The sequence below is a fragment of the Podarcis cretensis genome (genome assembly GCF_951804945.1).
Source record: "Podarcis cretensis genome assembly, chromosome: 8".
Taxonomy (NCBI): Eukaryota; Metazoa; Chordata; class Lepidosauria; order Squamata; family Lacertidae; genus Podarcis; species Podarcis cretensis.
This window is the reverse complement of record NC_137177.1, coordinates 91,369,360-91,392,925: the sequence shown is the minus strand read 5'-3', so window position 1 is coordinate 91,392,925 and position 23,566 is coordinate 91,369,360. Positions and strand designations below refer to the sequence as shown.

Sequence of the window (23,566 nt, the reverse complement as noted above, 5' to 3'; positions counted from 1 at the left end):
AAGGAAAAAGATATTGTCATGTGGACTCCCATCTTTGAGTGGTGGCAGGTTTTGAGGATCCCAACTCATACCCAAGGTTAGGGTCCTTAGGGTGAAGGTCACTGGAGACTGATGACATTTGTGCTGGCAAGGGTTTTGGGGGCAGTTTGAGGGGGAGGTCAGGTGTGCCATCTCATGGTGTGCATAGGTCCAAGAGACATGAATGGCGAGGGAGGTGCTGCAGTGACTTGCAACACCTGTGCCATGTTTGCCTTCCTTTTGGGGAATATGCAAAACTACATCTGTAGCAAATGGTAAAGGTAAAGGACCCCTGGAAGGTGACTGTGGGTTGCAGCGATCATCTGGCTTTTCAGGCTGAGGAGCCGGTGTTTGTCCACAGACAGCTTTCTGACACACAGAGGACCATGACAAGTGCCAGAGCACATAGAAATGCTGTTTACCTTCCTGCCACAGCGGTACCTGTTTCTCTACTCGCGTTGATACGATTTCGAACTGCTAGGTTGGCAGAAGCTGCGACACAGCAATGGGAGTTCACCCCATTGCGCAGATTCAAACTGCTGACCTTCCAATCGGCAAGCCCAAGAGGCTCAGAGGGACGTGGGTGGCACTGTGGTCTAAACCACTGAGCCTCTTGGGCTTGCTGATTAGAACGTTGCTGGTTCAAATTTGCATGACAGTGAGCTCTTGCTGCTCTGTCCCAGCTCCTGCCAACCTAGCAGTTTGAAAGCATACCAGTGCAAGTAGATAAATAGGTACTGCTGCGGTTGGAAGGGAAACAGCACTTGTCTCAGTCCTCTGTGCACCAGGAGCAGTTTAGTCATGCTGGCCACATGACCCAGAAAGCTGTCTATGGACAAATGCCAGCTCCCTTGGCCTGAAAAGCGAGATGAGCACCACACCCCATAGTCGCCTTTGACTGGACTTAACCATCCAGTGGTCCTTTACCTTTTTACCTGCAGCAAATGCAAACTGGTTGTCTTGCTGGAAGCGAATGTACAACAACTTGAGGCCCACTATGCACACTTTGAGTTATCAGGCAAGATGAGGAAGCAGGCTGTCCTGGAATAGTGAAACAAGGAGGTGGGGTACCCGGGGGGGGGGGGAGAGATTGCCCAATGCAGGAAACATGCCACAGAGAATCAGGACTAGCTGGAACAATGCTGTGTCCCTGGAGTTGCAAAATCAATTCCATGGCCTCACCTCAGACACTGCATGTGGGAGAGAATCTGCAGACCTCCGAACACACTGAGGTGGCTGTGGAAGGTACAGGGCACTGAATGAATCCTGCCACTCCTCAGAGGAGGAGGAGATGAGTGGTGGTGATAGGTGACTCCCTACTGAGGGGAACAGAGGCAGCTGTGTGTGGAGGTAACAGGTTGTCCCAGTGCTGTCTTCCAGGTGCTGAGATTCAAGATGTGACAGAGAAGTTGCCAAGCCTTAACAAACCTTCTGACCAAAACCCCTTCCTTCTGATTCCTGTGGGTACAAACGATCCAGTCAGACACAGCTTTCAACAAACAGCAAGCGACCATGAAACTCTGGATAGGAAGCTGCAGGGTCTTGGGGCAGAGGGGTGGGGAGCCATGAGGTTCAGGCAAGAGAGGGAATGAGGAAAGAGAAAGGGGGGGAGCAAGAAGCCATACATTTGCATTCAGTAAAATGGATCCTCTTGAATCAAATCAATCTGATTTGAAAAGATTTGACTTGATCCTCCTGAAACTGCGTGTTTTGTTCATTCCTCTCCACCCCACCCCCACCCCAGTCAAATCAAACATCACCATCTGTTTCCAATGGCTGAACTGTAAAAATCAAGGATTGGGTAAGTTTCCAGTGTTGCAATGGTAGAAAAACATAGACAAAAGTCATGGATTTCTATGGATCCACATTTTTTTACAAGTGATCTGTTGGTTATGATTGGCTTAAAGAAGAACCCCCTGGATGCCTAGATCCAGATGTGCGGCAAACATTCTCTGATAAGAGAGCCCCAGCAGTGGTTTAAATCACAAAACATGCAACTTAGTAAAGCATGGAAATAGAGGCTGTTAGACCTTTAGAATATCCCATTTCTAATTCACTTTCAAAGCTTCCCCTTTAGCATAGAAAAGACCACAAAGTTGATTTTATTTCTATTTATTTAGATCTCAGGGCAGTTCACAGCATAGAAATACAAAATAAAAAGACATAATAAAAAGAAGAACAAGAACAAAACAAGCCCATAACAGCCCTCCCACAATTTAATGATAAGTATACAGTACATTTAATCTCAAACTTGTTAAAAGTCAGATTTATGTGCTTTTCCATACAGCAGCAAGAAAAACACTTGTAGAAAAACATAATTACAGAACTTGGAAAAGGGTTTCTAAGCACGTGGTCTGGGCTTGGAGCAATTAGCTCAATGTCTTCTCTGGTTGGATTCACATGGTGGAAGAAAGTGGACAGCAAGAATTTGTTGACCCTTCACCAATCAGTGAGAGGGGGTATGACCTAGCTCTGGCAAAACAGCTTACTCTATGCTTTTAACCCTTTCATGCATTAACTAGAGCTAAGCATGTGGGTTATATGAGGCTAAATTTCCCACAGGATCTCCTCAAAACCACCCTCAAATCATAGGTCACATGTCCACAGATCTTTTGTTAGCACCTTTATTGTTAATCAATCTAAAACTCTGTGAGCAAAGGTGGATTTAGGGCAGTGCGAGTGGTGGGGTTGCACCAGGCGCACAGGCGAGGAGCGTGCCTTCTCAAAGCCCAGTAAGATGGCAAACGCTTGCCCGGCTTCAGCGTGAGGCCTCTGACAGGGTCCTAGAGTCCTCCCACCTCCTTCTCAAAGCTGCAAGGGCTGGTGGGTGGAGGGTGACAAATGGTCCTGCATAAGCTGGCAAAATATCAAGGTTCGCCCCTGCTGTGATCACATGACTCAAAGTCATATTTTTGGTTTGTCACTTTTCAATAAAGCCAATGAGCAATATTCCAATCTGGACACAACCACTTGGCAGTTGCATTCAGCTGAGCGGCACCCTGTCAAGAACATAGAGGGATAATATGCTTCCTGTTCCTCCCATTGCCATTACAATGTGACACATTTGGACACATTCACCACAACTCAATCCAGAAATTACTAAATTACTAAATTTCACAGATGGGAGAAATTATATTCTGAGTCACTCATCAGTGAGGCCAGTCCAATCTCTAAGCCTGCCTCCCTTGTCCCATCTGGCTTTATCATGCCTGACCAGCTCACCACCACCACATTCCCTGGATTATTTACAATCCACACCTTGCCTGGGTATGTTCTTCTCAAGTATTTGTGAAGGAACTCAAAGCCTCCCATTTATGCAGATATTTCTCCAGAAAACAAACTTCAAGTGAGTCAGGTGCCAACATTTTCTTCCAGTGCTCTTAAAAAAAAGGTGTGTTTGCTTTGGCACATTAGTTTACCCAAACAGCCATGCAAGGGAGGCGTTTCCATGTTTCCCTTCTCTCATGTCTGCATAAATTTGGGGGTGTGAGTCCACTCCAGGCATTGGAAGGGAACACAGCTGTAGGTGTCATTTCCCACCCAGAAGAGTTTCCCACCAGCTGAGGACAGAGAAACCAGGATGGTAAGTCACACTCTATTTCTTTGTCCCACTGTTGCTCTGATGTGGATTGGATGAAAAGGTGTGAAAGGATTTACTAGAGAGGCAGATTTATGCAAAGAGCAGTCAAAATTACAAGGATGAGGTTTTTGAAAAGTTCCTTGCCTTCTCTGACACCTGATCCATCTAGAATGCACCTCTTTCTCCTTCTTTACCCATTAGCAGCCACTGCAGCTTTCTCTAGGGACCAGGAAAAGGGACAGAGCAAAGTAAACTATATTCAAAACAAATTAAAACAATTCTTTAAAAAGATAGTTAAAAAGACTCTTCTTAAAAACCTAAAAATTCCCTTAAAAGAATCAAGTCTTCAAAAAAGTTATACGATCTAAGAAAGTCTTTAAAAGAATCCTTCCAAAAGAATTTAAAAATTATAATGTAGCACCTTAGAGACCAACTGAGTAGTTTTAGGTATAAGCTTTTGTGTGCATGCACACTTCTTCAGGTATCTTAAAGGTAAAGGTAAAGGGCACATTAATTTCAGTAGCTCTGCACTGACTCAGATTTAGTCTGATACAATCCATTTTAAACAGAAAAAGAAGCTCTAAATATAAATATTTGATAACATCCTCTTGAATGATTTGTGTGTCTCTTTTGCAGAAAATCCTCTTGAGCCTGACTGCCTTGTCTTTGACACTTGCCTTGTGTCAGGGATCCTGCATGTTTAGCCAGCACGAAGTAGAGATTAAAGATGGTAAGTAAACAGCAATGTAATGTTGATAAGCAACCTATTTATGGCCAAATCAGTATTTAATGTTTGGGAAATGTGTTCCTGACTAGAGATTTTTTAGCATACACCTACCAAATCTGCTCTTGCAGAACCAGAACACAGACCAAAATGCAGCGACCTTCAAAATCTACAGTTCTCTGGATGTTGTGATGCTCCTCAGAGTCTAAAATGACCTGACGCTGCTCCCGTCTCATCTTCTCATTGATGAGTCCCTGCTTAAGCGGTTACTTTTATTGTGTATTTTGCGGGGGGGGGGGTTTGCTTTACCTATTACATTTTCATGTATCAGGCTGCAGTCAGAAGCACAGGAGGAGCTGGACAAGTGGACAAGTTGCAGCCACTGGGCTTCTCTTGCGCAGTCTTTGCATTGTGCTGAGCAGCAGCTTCTGATTGGATTGATGTTAAATGTATAGGATTTCTCTCCCTAGGTCAGCCGGTGCTGCCCACTGAGTGTACCGATCTCTATGATGGGAGCAAGCACCCATTCGGCTCCAAGTGGAATACAGCACATTGCCTGGAATGCACATGTAGTGAAAGGGGAATGGGATGCTGTTCCAGGTAGGCCAAATACCCAGAATGGCACTGGATCTATTAATCTCTTTCAAGTTATTTTGCCCCGTTCTCTTTGGAAGATCTTCTGCTCAATAAACATTCATGGACGGAATTAGCTGAAGACGGGTGTCCCAATAAATCGATACCTTTGAAGATAGGTTGCATAAAATAGTTGCCTACATTTCCTTGAACCAAACAGTGAATTGATTGATTAATTAAGATATTTATAGATTTAATAGAAAGCAGAGTCATGAAATTCGATCTGGTAACAAGCACTGAGCATGTCCAGAGTGCCTTTCCAATCATCCGAAGACCAGGCATTCGCTGTGTGGAAGCTTGGACTTTGGGATCTCCCAGAGTCCCAGATCCTCTCATCCGGAGATCACCAAGGAGTTGGTGCTGGGGAGAGGGACCCCGATGCACCCAGTGAAAGAGGACCCCTCCTCTTTCCTGCACCTTCCTGTCTCCTTCTGTCTCCCTCCTGGCTGGCCTCTTGGTTTTGCACCAACATTTTGCTACACTCTTTTTTGTGCATGGATGCTGCCCTCAACCACTGCAAACATAGTGGGGGGTGGGGAAGAATCATCGTACAGCAACATGGAATGGCATATTGTACAAAACATTCAGCTTCGATTTGCCAGGTGAATTTGGCCTCAGGGCAAATGTTTTCCAAGGGCTTGGTTTTCCCTGGATGGAGCAAACATCTTGCAAAACTGCTTTTCTGCCAGGCAGTTCCAATCATTCTTGGCATGTCCTAAGTGAGCAGGAGAAAGGAGCACTCCTCCACAAGATCTCCATAAGCTCAGGGAAGCCTTAGTTTACACATTCTTCTTCTTCTTCTTTTTAGGTACGGTGGTATTGCCGAACGTCAGGGATGTAAAGGAGTGGTAAATCCAAAAACATGTGAATATGAGTTCTATAAACTGGACGATCCCTCCAAACCCTGTCCCTGAGCTTTACAAATCCCACCCAAATTCCTTTCATGTAAGAGAATCTGAATAAATCAGTCATATGTGCATTTCGGTGTGTATCTGTTGTCTTTGCTTGATATCACTACTTGCAGAATTTGGTACATATCATAATGAAAGTGATGGACATGCCTATCTCAGCTATCAGCAGTTTTTAGATTCTAATGGATTATTAAATATTGCTCAATTTGATATAAGTTGTTTATTTTAAAGTTACTGTGACTTTTTGTATTGGTTCAAATTATTAAATTATTAATATTTGACATTTTACTATGTTTTTATCTGTGGCTACCATCCTCATTAAGTATACTCAGAAGTAAGTCCCATTGAATTCAGTTGTGCTAACTCCCAGGTGGGACGCGGGTGGCACTGTGGTCTAAAAAACATAGCCTAGGGCTTGCCGATCAGAAGGTCGGCGGTTCGAATCCCCACGACGGGATGAGCTCCCGTTGCTCGGTCCCAGCTCCTGCCAACCTAGCAGTTCGAAAGCACATCAAAGTGCAAGTAGATAAATAGGAACCACTCTGGCGGGAAGGTAAACGGTGTTTCCGTGCGCTGCTCTGGTTTCGCCAGAAGCGGCTTAGTCATGCTGGCCACATGACCCGGAAGCTGTCTGTGGACAAACGCCGGCTCCCTTGGCCTATAGAGCGAGATGAGCACCGCAACCCCAGAGTCGTCCGCAACTGGACATAACTGTCAGGGGTACCTTTACCTTTACTTTTTAACTCCTAGGTAAGTGCAGGTGTGGATTTATAGTTATTTGTGGCCCTATTCCTTCACTTAAACAAAAATGATTATGTCAACATGGGGGGGGGGTGAGTCTAAACTTTTTTAGCTGCCGCGTCACACTGTTGGCTCATGTCAAGTTTGTGGTCAACCAAGACTCCTAGATCCTTTTCACATGTACTGCTCTCAAGCCAGGTGTCACCCATCTTGTATTTGTGCCTCTCATTTTTTTTTTGCCCAAGTGCAATACTTTACATTTCTCCCTGTTAAAATTCATCTTGTTTGTTTTGGCCCAGTTCTCTAATCTGTCAAGGTTGTTTTGAAGTGTGATCCTGTCCTCTGGGGTGTTAGCCACCCCTCCCAGTTTGGTGTCATCTGCAAATTTGATCAGGATCATTCAGGCACTTCATAAGCTTTCTTCAGCCCGAACATCACAGCGACCAATGCCAACTGATACCGGCACACTTAGGGATCCGCAGAGTTTGCACAGCATTGCGTGACAGACCTCAGCAACTCAGCATGTTGGCTACTTTATTTACATATAAACACACACAGAGCACTACAACATGGCTCCCTCTCTCTCTAGCATCAAACAGCAAAGAGAAAAAGAACAAAGGACAATAGTCCCACTTCACGGAACACAGTAACACAAACATCCTGTCTCCATCAGTTCCCACTCTGTGGAGTCAAAACATATACCGTCATGTGGGAGACAACAATCCTATGACTGCAATCATAGATCAGGAATTCTAACAGGGTCATCATCCCAGGTTTTTTTTGGAGGGGAGGTGACAAAACTGATTTCCAGTAAGTGCCTTGAGTCTGTACTCTGAATAGTGACACCAGGGACCTAGAAGGTGCAGGGCTTGTCAATCCAACCCCTGCACAGTCTCATCAGAGGTAACCTTAAAGCAATTGGAGCAATTTGGCTAAATTGGGTCCCACGGGCTGCTCCTAAGGGTGCTCCCGCACCAGGGCAATCTAGATGGATTTTATTTATATCCAAAAGATTTTGCAGAATTTGGCTGTGAACTGGGGCCCTACCCAAAAACAAAAACAAAACAAAACTCAAGTTGGGCCCGCCCCACTGCTTCTAACTGGGCCCCACTGGCTAGCCCCGAGTCTCATAGTTGCTGGGCCGGAGTTGCCCTGCTCTCGCATGAAGTCTTGGGTTTGCAATTTTGGGAGAGGGGAGACTGCGGCACTGGGGAGATGGCAGGCTGGCGAGGTGCCCTAGATTTAGAGGCCCTAGGCTTCAGTCTACTTAGCCTATACATAAATCCCGCACTGCATGGGGCTGATGAGGCCTCTGAACTAGGTGGCCTCCTGCAACAGCTTTGCAACAACCTCTGCTGTGCAGCAGGCAGCAGAAACAAAAAAAGGCATTGCCATCTCCTCTCCTTGCTTCTCCTGGAAAAGGAAGGAGGGGGGAATCAGACCCTGACATGTCTGCTCCGTCCTTTTCAAAAGGATCCCCCCCCCCCCCGCAGACAATAAAATGTTTCCCTCCACATTTTCCATAAGCCCTTCCATGGGTGGCAAAGTAAAGGGAAGGTTGGCGGGTGTGACACTTTTGAGCCCTCATGCTTTTTCAAAGGCAGCCAAAGCAGAGGTGGTGAACAGCACTTCCCGTACCCCTAACAGCACCCCCAAAGTCCCTCTCTGTTTTAGTCCCACAGCATCTGCCAAGGCAAGGGCTTCCCTCCAGAAAGGAGTGGAGGAAGGAACAGAAGAGCCAGTTGTAGCTGGAAGTGGGTTCTCTGTGCTGCAGAACCAGAAGAAGCATGAGACTCCCCCCTCTCTTTGCGTTGGGCTGTCAGCCCTCATCTTAGACGGTTGCCTGCACATTATTTGTCAAAATAATTTGTTTCTTTTATTAAAAAGAAAGCTCATCATACAGGCCCAGGCTAGCATAGGTTCAGGTGCAATTACTCTAACTGCACCATTAGAAATTGGGCCCTGCTAGGATGTTGGGGGCTCCTATTCCTTGGTGTCCAAAGAACTCACCAATCACAATTCTGACTTGGCTGAAACTCCTGACAGACAGGCGTGGCCATGCTGGCTCATTTGACAGAAGTTGCTTAGAAAATGCACATTGTGCTTCATAACCTTCTGCCTAGGAGGGTTAGAGACTCACCTTTTAAAAGGCACCTCTCTCTGGGTCCGGGGGGGGGGGGGCAGTTCAGGGACCTGGAGTGGCAGCAGTGACTGCCCAGAGGACTCCCAAGGAGAGGGGAGAAGAGGAGGCTGAGGGAACCCTCCACAAGGGAGGGGTGAGGGGCTGCCGGCTCTGCAGGCAAGAGGTGACATAACTGGGCTCCTGAGCCCCACAGGAGTCTGCAGAAAGAATGTAGTTGGTCAAGGGAGCTGTGGACTCAAAAAGGCTGAAAACCTCTGCTCTAGCCAATTATCCCAAACTGCTTTTGACACTGAAAAAAAGACACAACCACAGTTTAGCTCAACTCTTGTTTCTTGGGTAGCTCATAGACAGTGCCAGAATGAGGGTGGTGTAGGCAGTTCCCCCATCCAGGTATTAATAATAAAACCTATACTTCTACGGGTACCTACTCAAAGTTAAACCCTGGGTTATTGAGTCACCACAACTATGACATAATGCACTTGAGCGCATGCGCTGAATGGAAGGCGGGAGGCAGAAGGGTGCCAAATGAATCTTTGGGGCGCCAAATTTTGTCCTCGCTTAGGGCGCCATATTCCTAAAGTCTGCCCCTGCCATTGAGTGCGAAGCCTTTTTGTGCATCTCAAATGAGCTGAAGTTCCTCCTCCAGATGTCACTGGACTGCAACTCCCATCAGTTTCCCTGATTACAAAAGCAGATAAAGAAGCCGGTTTCGTTTCTGACACAGTTCATTAAAATGGCAATCAGCTTAATCTTATGGCTTAATTTAAAAACACAGCTGAATGAGCAAGCAAATGATCTCAAGATCTTGATAGACCCAGAATTGTTATAGTCATCTGCTGATTTACCTTCTCTTTTGCCTCTTTCAGAAAGTCATCCTACCACTGATTGTTTTGCTCCATGGGTTTTGCTTCCTTGGCCCCTTCAAAGCAGAGATAAAAAATGGCAACATTGTCAAGGAGCCTATTAATATGAGCAAAGGATGATTTGACGCTTTGAACACACACACACACACACACACACAAACACACACACACAAAAGCCAATGCAATTCTGGGCTGCATCAATAGGAGTATAGCATCTAGATCAAGGGAAGTAATAGTGCCACTGTATTCTGCTCTGGTCAGACCTCACCTGGAGTACTGTGTCCAGTTCTGGGCACCACAGTTCAAGAAGGACACTGACAAACTGGAACATGTCCAGAGGAGGGCAACCAAAATAGTCAAAGGCCTGGAAACGATGTCTTATGAGGAACGGCTAAGGGAGCTGGGCATGTTTAGCCTGGAGAAGAGGAGGTTAAGGGGTGATATGATAGCCATGTTCAAACATATAAAAGGATGTCACATAGAGGAGGGAGAAAGGTTGTTTTCTGCTGCTCCAGAGAAGCGGACACGGAACAATGGTTCCAAACTACAAGAAAGAAGATTCCACCTAAACATTAGGAAGAACTTCCTGACAGTAAGAGCTGTTTGACAGTGGAATTTGCTGCCAAGGAGTGTGGTTTAGTCTTCTTCTTTGGAGGTCTTTAAGCAGAGGCTTGACAACCATATGTCAGGAGTGCTCTGATGGTGTTTCCTGCTTGGCAGGGGGTTGGACTCGATGGCCCTTGTGGTCCCTTCCAACTCTAGGATTCTATGATTCTACACACACACACACACACACACACACACACACACAGACACACGTAAAGGACCTCTGGACAATTAAGTCCAGTCAAAGGCGACTATCTTGCTATATAAATTTGTTTTCCTACATTTTGTTATTTTCCAGTTCAACAAAAGTAGTGACTTCCCGCTCACCCAACATTGATGCTTATCACCCAATTATCCAATTTCATCCTCTTTAGCATGTTTCTTAATATGTTCTGCTATTTTCTTACACTTCAATCCCCACTATGGTCTTCTCGTATGGGAAATAACTTCTTAAATAGACTACAGTCTATTTAAGGCCGTCTTTAGCATATGCGCCACTGGGGTGCAAAGATCTGCCCAGCCCTTGTGAGCACACATATACGAGTTCTTCTTGGGAAGGTTTCAGAGCCTGCGCACACTCCCGTCACTAGATAGGCGCATTCTCTTTCTGTCTCTCCCTCTTTCCTGTGACTCCTCCTGCTCCCGGCTTTGGTGAGCGGAAGGCATGCGGCGCAAGTCGTGTCAAAAGTGTCGCTGACCCCGTTGCCACATTGCAGCTCAATACAATGCACTTAGGTGGCTTCATCGGTGGGCGCCTGGTGCCCCCCCAGAATTCGGCGCCCGGTGCTCTGCACCCTTGCCCCCCCCCCTCCCGGTAAAGATGGCCCTGGGTATGGCCATTCCCTTTAAGCCAGGCATGGCCAAACTTGGCCCTCCAGATGTCTTGGGACTACAACGCCCACCACCCCTAGCTAACAGGACCAGTGGTCAGGGATGGTGGGAACTGTAGTCCCAAAACATCTGGAGGGCCAAGTGTGGCCATGCCTGCTTTAAACAGTCCTCCTTAAAAGATTCTCAATTTGTGTCTCTAATCATTGCCTCGGGTTTGCCCTCTCTGCATATTCCAGGATTTCCATCAGCCATTCTTCCTTTGAGGGTGTCCTCTTATCCTTCCATTTCTAAACGTAGAGAATCCTTGCCGCTGTAGTTACATACATAGGCCTCTTTAACTGTGTGTGTGTGAGAGAGAGAGAGAGAGAAACTGGTCCTGAAAGCATCTGCCTCTCCCACTCTGGAGGGCACAGCTAAAGAATCCCAGGCCAGCTTGTCTCGGTTCTAAAACTTCCAAAGAAGGCCAGTCCCACCTTCCCAGGTAATCTGTTTCTGAAGAAATTTGTGTTTGTTCATGCTTCAGTCATAAGGCATCTTTAGCAACCTTGCTGTCAGGGGCTTTTTAGCAAGAAGGGAGAGGCGCCAACGGCCACACAGGGAGGGAAACATGGACCCGCAGGACCAGACTACGGCTGCGCTGAGACAGAAAACGCGACCTCCCTGGAGCCCCAGGGAAGTGAATTCCTCAGCAATATTTTGGGAGATGTACGTGGGTAGCGCTGTGGTGTAAACCAGTGAGTCTTGGGCTTGCTGATCGGAAGGTCAGAGGTTCAAATCCCCGCAATGGGATGAGCTCCTGTTGCTTGGTGCCAGCTCCTGCCCACCTAGCAGTTTGAAAGCACGTCAATGTGCAAGTAGATAAATAGGTATCATTCCAGTGGGAAGGTAAACGGCGTTTCCATGCGCTGCTCTGGTTTCGCCGGAAGTGGCTTAGTCATGCTGAGGCATCTAATCATAAGCTTGCATTTTTATTAAAGCTTATATGTTTAATCAGGGCTTGTATTTTAAAAATGAGCTTAAAATGTTTTATGCCAGGCAAAAGACCAGTTGCCTAAAAACCTTGACAAGATGTTTTACTCCTAGACAAGGGGGCCCCCTGATTTATAGCAGAAAACAATTCTCAAAGTCGTAAAAAGGGAATTACAGGCTGACAGCCAAGGTTACACTGACCCTACAAATTAAGGGTGGATAAATAGTAAAATGAGCCATATCTTCTTCCTAAGGTTAAGAAGGTCAAGAGCAGTGAAAAAGCATCTAGCTGGCAGAAAGAGAATATTTTGGGAAGACTTTTCTAAAGCTGTTTCTTTCTTAAACTAAGATCCTTTTAAGATTTCTTTTCCTTTTAAAAGGTTGTTTATGTATTAAATATATTAGTTTAAATATAATTATGCAAAGGATTTAAGAAATGCTAGATTCTTATTTCATATAGTTGTAAGAGTTGTAACTATCCTGAAATTAAGTCAGCCACCAGCCAAGCCCCTTGCCAGACAGAAGACGCCAATCGAGCACTCCTGATATATGGTTGTCAGGCCTTTTGTTTAGAAACCTTCAAATGAAGGAGATCTCTCAATGTTGATGTGAACTCAATCCTTGACATATGCATAAGATAAAAATTCAAGATTAATTATCTGTTTTGGAAGGCAATAGGGCAAGGAGGGCAAGAGGTGAGCTGGTAATTAAGATTCCTTGTTGAGACACATGTAAGATATATTACTACTTATTTGTCATTTATAGATAGAAGAATATATAGCTTTTTGATTCCCATAAAAGGGCAAGAGGAAATGGGTGTATCTTTTGTGATTGGTTCTAGCAAACAGCCAATAGGAATTTTAACCAGGCTGATTGGACAGAGGCAGCCACAGGAGGAGCAAGGGGGCTGGATTAAGGAAATATAAGTGCTGGCCAGAATGGCAAGAGGCCAGGCCAGAGCTTGGTAACCATATACCACTGTGCCTCATATTTATTTGTCTGACAAATAAATTACTATTTTAATTTCTCTATTGCTGCGTTGAATATTTCATTCCAGCTAAGCGTTAACCACAAGCAGGGTGCTACAATGCTGGCCACATGACCCGGAAAAACTGTTTGCAGACAAACGTCAGCTCCTTCGGTCAGCAAATCCAGAGTCGTTTGCGACTGCACTTAACTGTCAGGGGTGCTTTACCTTTTTACAAGTAGTGTCAATTCCTCTCAGCGAGAGTAGTTTAACAATCAATCCCTCTTCCCAGGCAAGTTTATTAAAACTTCAGCTGTAGGGAGACCTTGGCTTAGGCATTGGGCTTTTATCCCTCCCAGTCCCCGGCCAGGGATCTGGGGAACATCAGGGTTATCCAGAATATATGGGGATTGGGCTGGCTCTGGAGAGGTCTGTTCAAGCACACAGTCCGCCCCCCATTTCGCCACCGTTGCAGGAGGAGAGCAATGACAACCTAACAGTGTATGACCAATGACTCCCCTCAAAACAACCCCTTTAACGGGGAACCCTGGGATCGGCACCGTGGGGGAGGGGCCAGTGCTTCGCCCCCCCCCCCCATTTAGGGAAGACAGACTAAAGGATTCCTCCCAAGGCCTGAAACCGCCAAAGTTGTGACGTTTTGCTACGGGGAAGGCAAAATCTGCCAATGCAGGAAAATTCCTTTCCAGCCCTTCAACAGCGACCATAATGTAGCAGCGCCTGCGTACCTATGGACAAGAGGTTAACCTGCAAAAGAAGGCTTAACTGAGGGTGGGTAGGGTGGGAGAAGCTCTGGAGAACTCCCAGGCAAGTTCTGCCCACTGTTGGGTGGGCTGGTCAGTTCCTCCCCTTACCTGGCCAACTCTCTCCTGGCCACGCAGGAGATGTCCACAAGTATTTGTGTTATGAGAGATAAAAACTTTACTTTCTCCACTTTGCTCCACCCCCTTGTTCATTTTGCTGGCCTTTTTGGACAGTATCCTTCTTGAGGTGAGGCTGTAAAGACAAATATCTAGAGCCACAGCTCTTGCAGAACTCAACACTATCCTGGTCTAATAACATGTTCTGGGTTCTGGTTCTGGTCTGAACCTATCAAGGAATATCTCCGGAAGACGTAGAACTCTCCAGGCTGTTCTTGGAAACATTTATGTCATCAGAAGCAAATGTTTCCTTCCTGGCAAGCATTTCCTTCCCCCGTTAGGACCTCCATCCTTCTAATTTTGCCCCTCCTCCTTCCCATTTCTATAAAAGCGGGTATGGGATTCTCCACAGACTTACCTGAGGGACACCAGAGCCCTTTCCTCCAACCCCAATAAGAGTTGGCCAGCAACTCATTGAAAAACCAAGATGGTAAGTGGAATGCTTTGGGGACGGTTGGTACACATTTTTTTCTTTAATCTAGATTAGGTTTAAATGGTGGAAGGGGGGATTTGAGGTGTGGAGAGGGGGTGCGCAAAGGCATTCAGAATTATGAGGATTGAGTATCTTAGTTGCTGAGGCTTTCTTAGACTCCAGGCTCATCTAAGTCTTTTCCACCCTTACTTTTCCTCTGTTTTTCCAGGCACAGTCTGTGCTTTATAGCAGAGGTAGGCAACCTAAGACTGGATGCGGCCCAATGGCCTTCTCAATCCGACCCGCGGACGGTCTGGGAATCAGTGTGTATTTACATGAGTAGAATGTTTCCTTTTATTTAAAATGCAACTCTGGGTTATTTGAGGGGCATAGGAATTTGTTCATATTTTCTTCCAAAATATAGTCTGGCCCACCAGAAGGTCTGAGGGACGGTGGACCGGCCCACGGCTGAAAAAGGTTGCTGACCCCTGCTTTATAGCTTTAGAGCTCACATTTGGGGATCAAATCCAAAGCCGGGATGGCTTTTGTAATTCTGGAACTGTCCCTGGAAAATCAGAGCATTTGGAGGTTATGCCTTCTCTCTATCCAGACCCCCATTCAGACCAGTGCTCACAACATTATTTAGTTATCTTTAGCTGCGGTAGTGAAACATTTTTTATATAAATTCCAGCGCAACCCTGCTGCTCAGGTTAATGACTTAGGACTCATTACAATGACCTACAGTTGGAACTCTCACAGCAACAACTCCAGGGTACAAACCACATAGCCTGAGCTTCCCTCTGACTGTTTTCTTTCCCGCATTTGTCAGGAAATTGGCCGGGGGAATTGGCCAAAGGCATTTTCTTGGCCAACCTGAGCATCACCCTGTGCTTTAATGTAAATAATCATTTATCTCTGAACGCTCCTCTCTTTGCTGTGGCTCAGAATCCAAAACTGATGGACTTTGAGAACAGATATATAAACAAAATCGATGTTTCTGAGGTATTGAATGCAATGGGATTTGTGGGGGAGGGCAGTTTACTTTATAAAAAATCCCACTAAGTATAAAATGACCCAACTCAACTACTGAAGTGTATAAGCTTAATGTAGAGGGAAGTTTTCAAAGGCCTTGGGTTGAATCCAGTGCGAATCATACCCAGAGTAGATCCATAGAAATTGATGGACAAGACTAACTAAAAGGGTAAAGGGACCCCTGACCATTAGGTCTAGTCGTGACCGACTCTGGGGTGCTCATCTCGCTTTATTGACCAATGGAGCTGGCGTACAGCATCCGGGTCATGTGGCCAGCATGACTAAGCCACTTCTGGCGAACCAGAGCAGCGCACAGAAATGCCGTTTACCTTCCCGCCAGAGCGGTACCTATTTATCTTCTTGCACTTTGACGTGCTTTCGAACTGCTAGGTTGGCAGGAGCAGGGACCGAGCAACGGGAGCTCACCCCGTCGCGGGGATTCAAACCGCCAACCCTTTGATCGGCAAGCCCTAGGCTCTGTGCTTTAGACTAACTTAGGCACATTAATTTCATTGGCTCTGCTCTGACTAAAATTTAGTCACATACAATGCATTTTTTAACAGCAAGAGAGGCTATAAATATGATAACACCATCTTGAATGATTTGTGCATGTATGTGTCTCTTTTGCAGAAAATCCTCTTGAGCCTGACTGCCTTGTCTTTGACACTTGCCTTGTGTCAGGGATCCTGCATGTTTAGCGAGCCCAAAGCAGAGATTAAAGATGGCAAAAACAGCTACACCTGAAATTTAGAGGAGTAGGGGAAGAAAGGAATGAGGATATAAAAAGGAAAATGATCAAGGAACTCTCTAAGTGGTTGGGTTTAAAAGAAGAAGAGATGGCTCTGGCTATAGAAAATGTATTTAGAATGACGCGACCACAACATTTAAAAGTTAATAAATTTCTGGGGGACTGCTTAGTGATTTTTAACTCAATGGAAATGAAAAACCTAATCTTAAAAACGAGCTACCATAATAAATTAAGAATCGATGGTAGGCCTATCATTATTTACAAAGAAATACCAGTAAGATTGCTACGCAAAAGAGATGGGTACAGACAAGTGGTAGCCGCTTTGAAGAGAAACGGTATACGATTTAGATGGGAGTTTCCGGAAGGGCTCACCTTCTTCTATAAAGACAAAAAATTTAAATTGATGGACACACAGGAGGCAGAAAAGTTTATGAGAAGATACGAAAGAGAACTTGGAAAGGCAGAAAGTAGATCAAGAGTCAGAGAGGAAAATGAGGTGGGGGAGAGAGGGAATGGGAAGGAGAGTGGGCAAGAGAAGGATGAAAGGGTAGAGGATGTAGGAGATGAAGAAGATGAAGCCGTAGTGGGAGAAGAGGCGGCAGAGGAGGAGGAACTCCCAGAAAACAAGGGCTCCAGTTTATAGTTTGTGACTGCGGATAGAGAGACAGTAACGGTTAAAGTTAAATAATAACCTCCACATTAAAATTTTTGTCCTGGAATGTGAATGGGCTGAATGAAAAAGTTAAAAGGAATAAAATTGAGAAGGCCTTGAAAAGTAAGAACTATGATGCGATTTGCTTTCAAGAAACCCATATAGCTAAGAAACATAAGCATATTTTAGTAAATAAAAAACTGGGGGTAGAATTTATTAATTCGGAGGTAAATAAGAAAAAAGGAGTAGTGGTTTATGTTAAAGATAAATGGGACCCTGTGTTAATTTGCAAGGATAAAGAAGGAAGAATACTGGGAATTCAATTAAACTATCGGGGGGGGAAAATTAATGTAGTGACGGTATATGCCCCAAATGCAAATAGAGCCGAATTCTTTGAAAAATTAGAACAAATCTTGCTAGAGCTGGAAGACCATAAACTAATTTTGCTCGGAGATATGAATGGTGTCCCAGTACCCGATTTGGATAGAAGTGTAAAGAAGGGGAAATCTAATCAGGGGAAATTGCCGAAATCATTTAATAACCTCGAGGAGAATTTAGATTTAATTGATATTTGGAGGCATAAAAACCCTCTTACAAAACAGTTCACTCATTTCTCGGAGCCCCACCAGAGTTGAGGCAGAATTGATCAGATTTGGGTGTCAAGGAGATTGGTGCCTAGGGTAGCGAGATGTGAAATCCAACCCAGGACACTCTCTGACCACTGTCCTTTAATTTTGGAAATAAAAAATGAAGTAAAGGGACAATATAGGTGGAGGATGAATGAATACTTATTTGAAATCGAAGAGGTGACGGAAAAGGCTAAAAGTACCCTGAAAAATTACTTTGATCTAAACCTGAATAGGGACACCCCCATAGATATAGTATGGGATGCCGGTAAGGCAGCCCTAAGGGGTCTCTTGATACAACAAAATAGTTATAGAAGGAAATTAAGGGAACAAAAGAAAGAGGATATCCTCACCCAGTTAAAAGATTGTGAGAAGAAACTGACCATAAACCCGGGGGATGAAAGGACTAACCAAACTTCTAAAGTGCTACAGTCACAATACTCAGCCTTATTAAACCAAGAGGTAGAATGGAGGATTAAGTTTATGAAGCAAAAATATTTTGAGTCGGCTAACAAAACGGGGAAGCTACTTGCGTGGCAGTTAAGAAAAAGGAATAAACAAAAAGTAATTAACAAACTGATAATGGAGGATAAGATTATAGAAGAACCAGATGAAATAGAAAAAAGGTTTGTCCAATTCTTTGAGAAGCTGTATGAAAAAGGAGAGGAGGACAGTGTGGAAATAGGGAAGTACCTGGATCAATGTGGAAGGAAATATCTGACAGAAGAGGATAGTGCCCAATTAAATAAGAAGATTACAGTAGAGGAGATTAAGGAGGCTATTAAGAGAATGAAGCCTGGGAAAGCTCCCGGACCGGACGGTCTGTCCTCTAAATATTATAAAACATTAGGGGAATACCTAGCCCCGGTGCTTGCGGACGTTATAAATAATATTTTACAAGGAGGGAAGATCCCTGAATCGTGGAAAGAGGCATACATTACCCTAATTCCAAAAACGGAAACTGAAAAAACAGATATAAGAAACTATAGACCAATTTCTTTGCTTAATTGCGATTATAAGATCTTCGCAGATATTCTGGCAAACAGACTTAAGAAGCATTTAAAGAAATATATCCATAAAGACCAAGCGGGATTCCTCCCTGGCAGGCAACAGAAAGATAACGTCCGGCACATTTTAAACGTCATCGAATATTTAGACATGAGGATAGACATCCCGGCGGCCCTGATTTTTATTGACGCCGAAAAGGCATTCGACAACGTTTCATGGGAATTTTTATTACAATGTATGAAAACGGCAGGAATAGAGGGCCCTTATATGGAAGGAATAAAGGCTATATATTCAGGGCAACGGGCCAGGTTGATTATTAATAGCAACCTCTCCAAATCCTTCATGATTATGAAAGGCACAAGACAGGGATGCCCATTGTCACCTTTGTTATTTATCATGGTGTTGGAAGTAATTGCAAACAAAATCAGGGAAACATCTAAGGTAAAGGGGATAAGAATCGGAGAAAAGGAGTACAAATTAAAGGCTTATGCCGACGATCTGGTTTTATCTTTAGAAAATCCAGTGGATAGCACCAGCAGTGTAATAGATCTTTTAGAGGAATTCGGGAAATTGTCCGGATTTAAATTAAATAGGAAAAAAACTAAAATTTTAATAAAAAATGTGGATGACCATGTGAAAACTCAGCTGGAGCAAAAAATAGGCATTAAGGTCGTGAATAAGGTAAAATACCTGGGAATTTGGTTAACCCCGAAAAATATAAATTTAGTGGAAGATAATTACAACAAGGTGTGGCAAGAAATTAAGAAAGACCTGGAAACCTGGAATAGGTTGAAATTAACTTGGACAGGAAGGATGGCAGCGATAAAGATGTGTATCCTTCCGAGACTGCTATTCTTATTCCAGAATATTCCTGTAATTAAAGGTACCGCATGCTTTAAGAACTGGCAAAAAACCCTCGCTAATTTCATATGGCAAGGAAAAAGGGCTAGAGTCAAATTCAAACTCCTTACAGACTCAAGAGAGAGAGGGGGCTTTGCAGTCCCGAATATAAGGCTCTACTATGAGGCAGTTTGTCTTTGTTGGATAAAGGACTGGGCCACCCTAAAAAACACTGATTTATTAGATCTAGAGGGTTTTAACATCAGGTTTGGTTGGCACGCCTACATGTGGCAGGGGAAAGGTAAGGTCCACAAAGGCTTTTCTAATCATGTTATTAGAGGTTCACTACTTGAAGTGTGGAATAGGAATAAAAATCTGATTGAAGAAGGCACTCCCTGGTGGCTCTCCCCTATCGATATTATCAAAATAAAAAAATTAAATATGACAGGTGAAAGGTGGACGTATGAAGATCTCCTAGTTAAAACAGAAGAGGGATGGAAACTTAGGTCATATGATGAGATGAAGGAAAAGATTAAGGAATGGATACAATTCCACCAAATCAATGCTCTCTGGAGCGAACATAAAAAATCAGGGATGAGCGAAAAAAAGTCAAAATACCAGGTAGAAATACTAGAAAGTAATAATAAAATTCTTTCCAAAATGTACAAGCAATTACTGGATTGGGATACTAAAGATGTACAGGTGAAAGGAGTAATGGTTAAATGGGATAGAGATCTTGGTCACAATGTGGAATATAATAAATGGCAGACACTTTGGAAGAAGGGTATGAAGTTTACGGCATGTGCTGCACTCCGAGAAAATCTAGAAAAAATGATGTACCGTTGGTACCTGACCCCGGCAAAACTGGGGAAGATGTACAAAACCGGAGACATCGCATGCTGGAGGTGCAAAGCAAAGGTAGGGACTTTTTTCCATATTTGGTGGACCTGTGACGGGGTGAAAAAATTCTGGGGACAAATCTATGAGGAATTGAAAAAAATATTGAAGTACAACTTCCCTAAAACACCCGAGGTGTTTCTCTTAGGTATGATTGGTGAGGAGATAAAGAATGTGGATCAAACCTTTTTTCAGTATGCCACGGCGGCGGCTAGAATTTTAATAGCGCAAAATTGGAAATCCCCCGATATGCCTACGATCAGAGAATGGCAAGTGAGACTGCATCAGTACATAGAATTAGCGAGATTGACACAAAGAATTAGGCACCATAATAGTATAAAATTAAAAAATGATTGGAATAAATTTATAAGTTATATGGAGGTTAATTTTGGAATTAATAATTTAACAGCAGACGGTACTTAATACCTACCACGTTTTAGTATGATGGTATTAATAACTGCAGAAAGAGTATAAGATAAGGTAATCCTAAACCGAGTTGGACGGAGGTCTATTGTTTGTAGGTTTGTAAGTTTGTAAGTCTTTTGTATTTTTTACTCTTTATTTTTTTTCTTTTTTCTTTTTTTCTTTTTTTCTTTCTCGTTCATCTGTGTTTCCTCTCTTCTTATATGCTTGTTATTATTTCTGTTATGTTTTTGTATATGGTTTTTAAAACTTGCTTAATAAAGATATTTATAAAAATTAAAAAAAAAAAAGCGAGCCCAAAGCAGAGATTAAAGATGGTAAGTTAATAACAGCAGCAGCAACAACAAATGATGTTGTCAAGCAGCCTATTCATTTAGCCAAATCAGTATTTAATGTTTGGGAAATGTGTTCCTGACTAGAGATTTTTTAGCATACACCTACCAAATCTGCTCTTGCAGAACCAGAACACAGACCAAAATGCAGCGACCTTCAAAATCTACACTTCTCCGGATGTTGTGACGCTGCTCAGAGTCTAAAATGACCTGACGCTGCTCCAGTCTCATCTTCTCATTGATGAGTCCCTGCTTAAGCTCTTACTTTTATTATGTATTTTGTGTTTTTTAGGTTGTGAACTGCCCTGAGGATGGTATATATATATATAGTAATAATAATAACTGATAGAAATTGAAACGGCCAGATTCCCCATCCACAGGGCACCCCATTCACTCCCACCCTGTTTTAAGCTTGGAACCACCGTCTGCAGACGCAAGCAGGAGACTGCATGGCCGCAGTATAAGCAAGACAGACGTCCAGGGTCACTACCTTTCTGGTCAGCAACCAGGACATGCAAGAATAAAGGTGGCAAACTTCCCACTGCTCTTCTCCATGTCAGGAAACGCTTTACCTATTACATTTTCAAGTATCAGGCTGCAGTCAGAAGCACAGGAGGAGCTGGACAAGTGGACAAGTTGCAGCCACTGTGCTTCTCTTGCGCAATCTCTGCATTGTGCTGAGCAGCAGCTTCTTACTGCACGAGCTGTTTAGGGGCTAATGTTAAATTTCTCTCTCTAGGTAAGCCAGTGCTGCCCACTGAGTGTACCGATCCCTATGATGGCAGCAAGCATCCATTTGGCTCCAAGTGGAATACAGCGCAGTGCATGGAATGCAGATGTAGTGAAAGGGGAATGGGATGCTGTTCCAGGTAGGCCAAATAACCAGAATAGCACTGGGTCTATTAATCTCTTTCAAATTATTTTGCCCCGTTCTCTCTGGAAGACCTTCTGCTCAATTAAAATTCATGGACAGAATGAGCTGAAGACGGGTGTCACAATTAATCTTTACAACTGAAGATAGGTTGCATAAAATTGAGCATGTCCAGAGTGCCTTTCCAATCATCCGATGACCAGGCGTTCGCTGTGTTGAAGCTTGGACTTTGGGATCTCCCTGAGTCCCAGATCCTCTCATCCGGAGACCACCTAGGAGCTGGTGCTGGGGAGAGGGACCCCGATGCACCCAGTGGAAGAGGACCCCTCCTCTTTCCTGCACCTTCCTAGTCTCCTTCTGTCTCCCTCCTGGCTGGCCTCTTGGTTTTGCACCAACATTTTGCTACACCCTTTTTTGTGCATGGGTGCTGCCCTCAACCACTGCAAACATATTGGGGGGAGGGTCATCATACATCAACATGCAATGGCATGTCTTTGTGCATTCAGCTTGGATTCCCCAGGTGAATTTGGCCTCAGGGCAAATGTTTTCCAAGGGCTTGGTTTTCCCTGGATGGAGCAAACATCTTGCAAAACTGCTCTTCTGCCAGGCAGTTCCAATCATTCTTGGCATGTCCTAAGCGAGCAGGAGAAAGGAGCACTCCTCCACAAGATCTCCATAAGCTCAGGGAAACCTTAGTTTACACATTCTTCTTCTTCTTCTTTTTAGGTACGGTGGGACTGCTCATGTTCTAGGATGTAAAGCAGTGGTAAATCCAAACACATGTGAATATGAGTTCTATAAACTGGATGATCCCTCCAAACCCTGTTTCTGAGCTTTACAAATCCCACCCAAATTCCTTCCATGTAAGAGAATCTGAATAAATCAGTCATATGTGCATTTCGGTGTGTATCTGTTGTCTTTGCTTGATATCACTACTTGCAAAATTTGGTACATATAATGAAAGTGATAGACATGCCTATCTCAGCTATCAGCAGCTATTTAGATACTAATGGATTATTAACTATTGCTTAATTTGAAATAAGTTGTTTATTTTAAAGTTATTGTGACTTTTTTTTCTATTGCATCCGATACAAGTCACTCACCATTCACAATTCTGACTTGGCTGAACCCCCTGACAGACAGGAGTGGCCATGCTGGCTCATTTGACAGAAGTTGCTTAGAAAATGCACATTGTGCTTCATAACCTTCTGCCTAGGAGGGTTAGAGACTCGCCTTTTAACATTTATTTTTATTATATTTCTATACTGCCCTCCACCCAAAGATCTCAGGGCGGTTGAGAGCATAAAAATACAAAATACCTACTAAAAACAGGAGGAGAAAAAGGAAAGAAAAAGGAAAGTGCCTCTCCCACCCACTGGGTCTCTTGGGAAGGAGGCACATGAAGATGATTGTAGGGCCCGGGTAGTGTCAGGCTTGGGGGATCAGATCCCTCCCACGGTGGCAGCCAAGAGGCAGAGAAAGGATGAAAGTTCTTACCAAGCCATTTATTCAATAATTCACAAAGTGTGACAAAGGAATGCAGTCTTCCCTAAATAACGGCATTGCTCCGAGTAAAGTCCCCTCCCCTCCAGGTCTCCCCTATTCTACGTCACTCCTGCATCGGCGTATCTGAGCTGTCTGCCTCTGAGCTCTCTGTTCTGCTACCCTTGATGCCCACCTGGCCCCGGAAGGGGGGCTGGCCAGGAATCCTTTCCAAGGACACGGAGTCTGTCAGCTGTCTCTCCCCTGGTGCTGCTGCTACTTCCTGCTCTTCCTCTCCCAATATTTCCCAGCTTCTCCC

At 44.2% G+C, this 23,566-nt stretch overlaps 1 long non-coding RNA gene across 1 annotated transcript; it reads left to right on the top strand.

The window, feature by feature from the left end:
* The first annotated feature begins 4,791 nt into the window (after nt 1-4,791).
* Nucleotides 4,792-22,662, top strand: LOC307223314. Its single transcript, XR_013842069.1, has 2 exons — nt 4,792-4,922; nt 22,492-22,662. It is a non-coding gene; the product is annotated as an uncharacterized lncRNA (long non-coding RNA).
* The last annotated feature ends 904 nt before the right edge of the window (nt 22,663-23,566 follow it).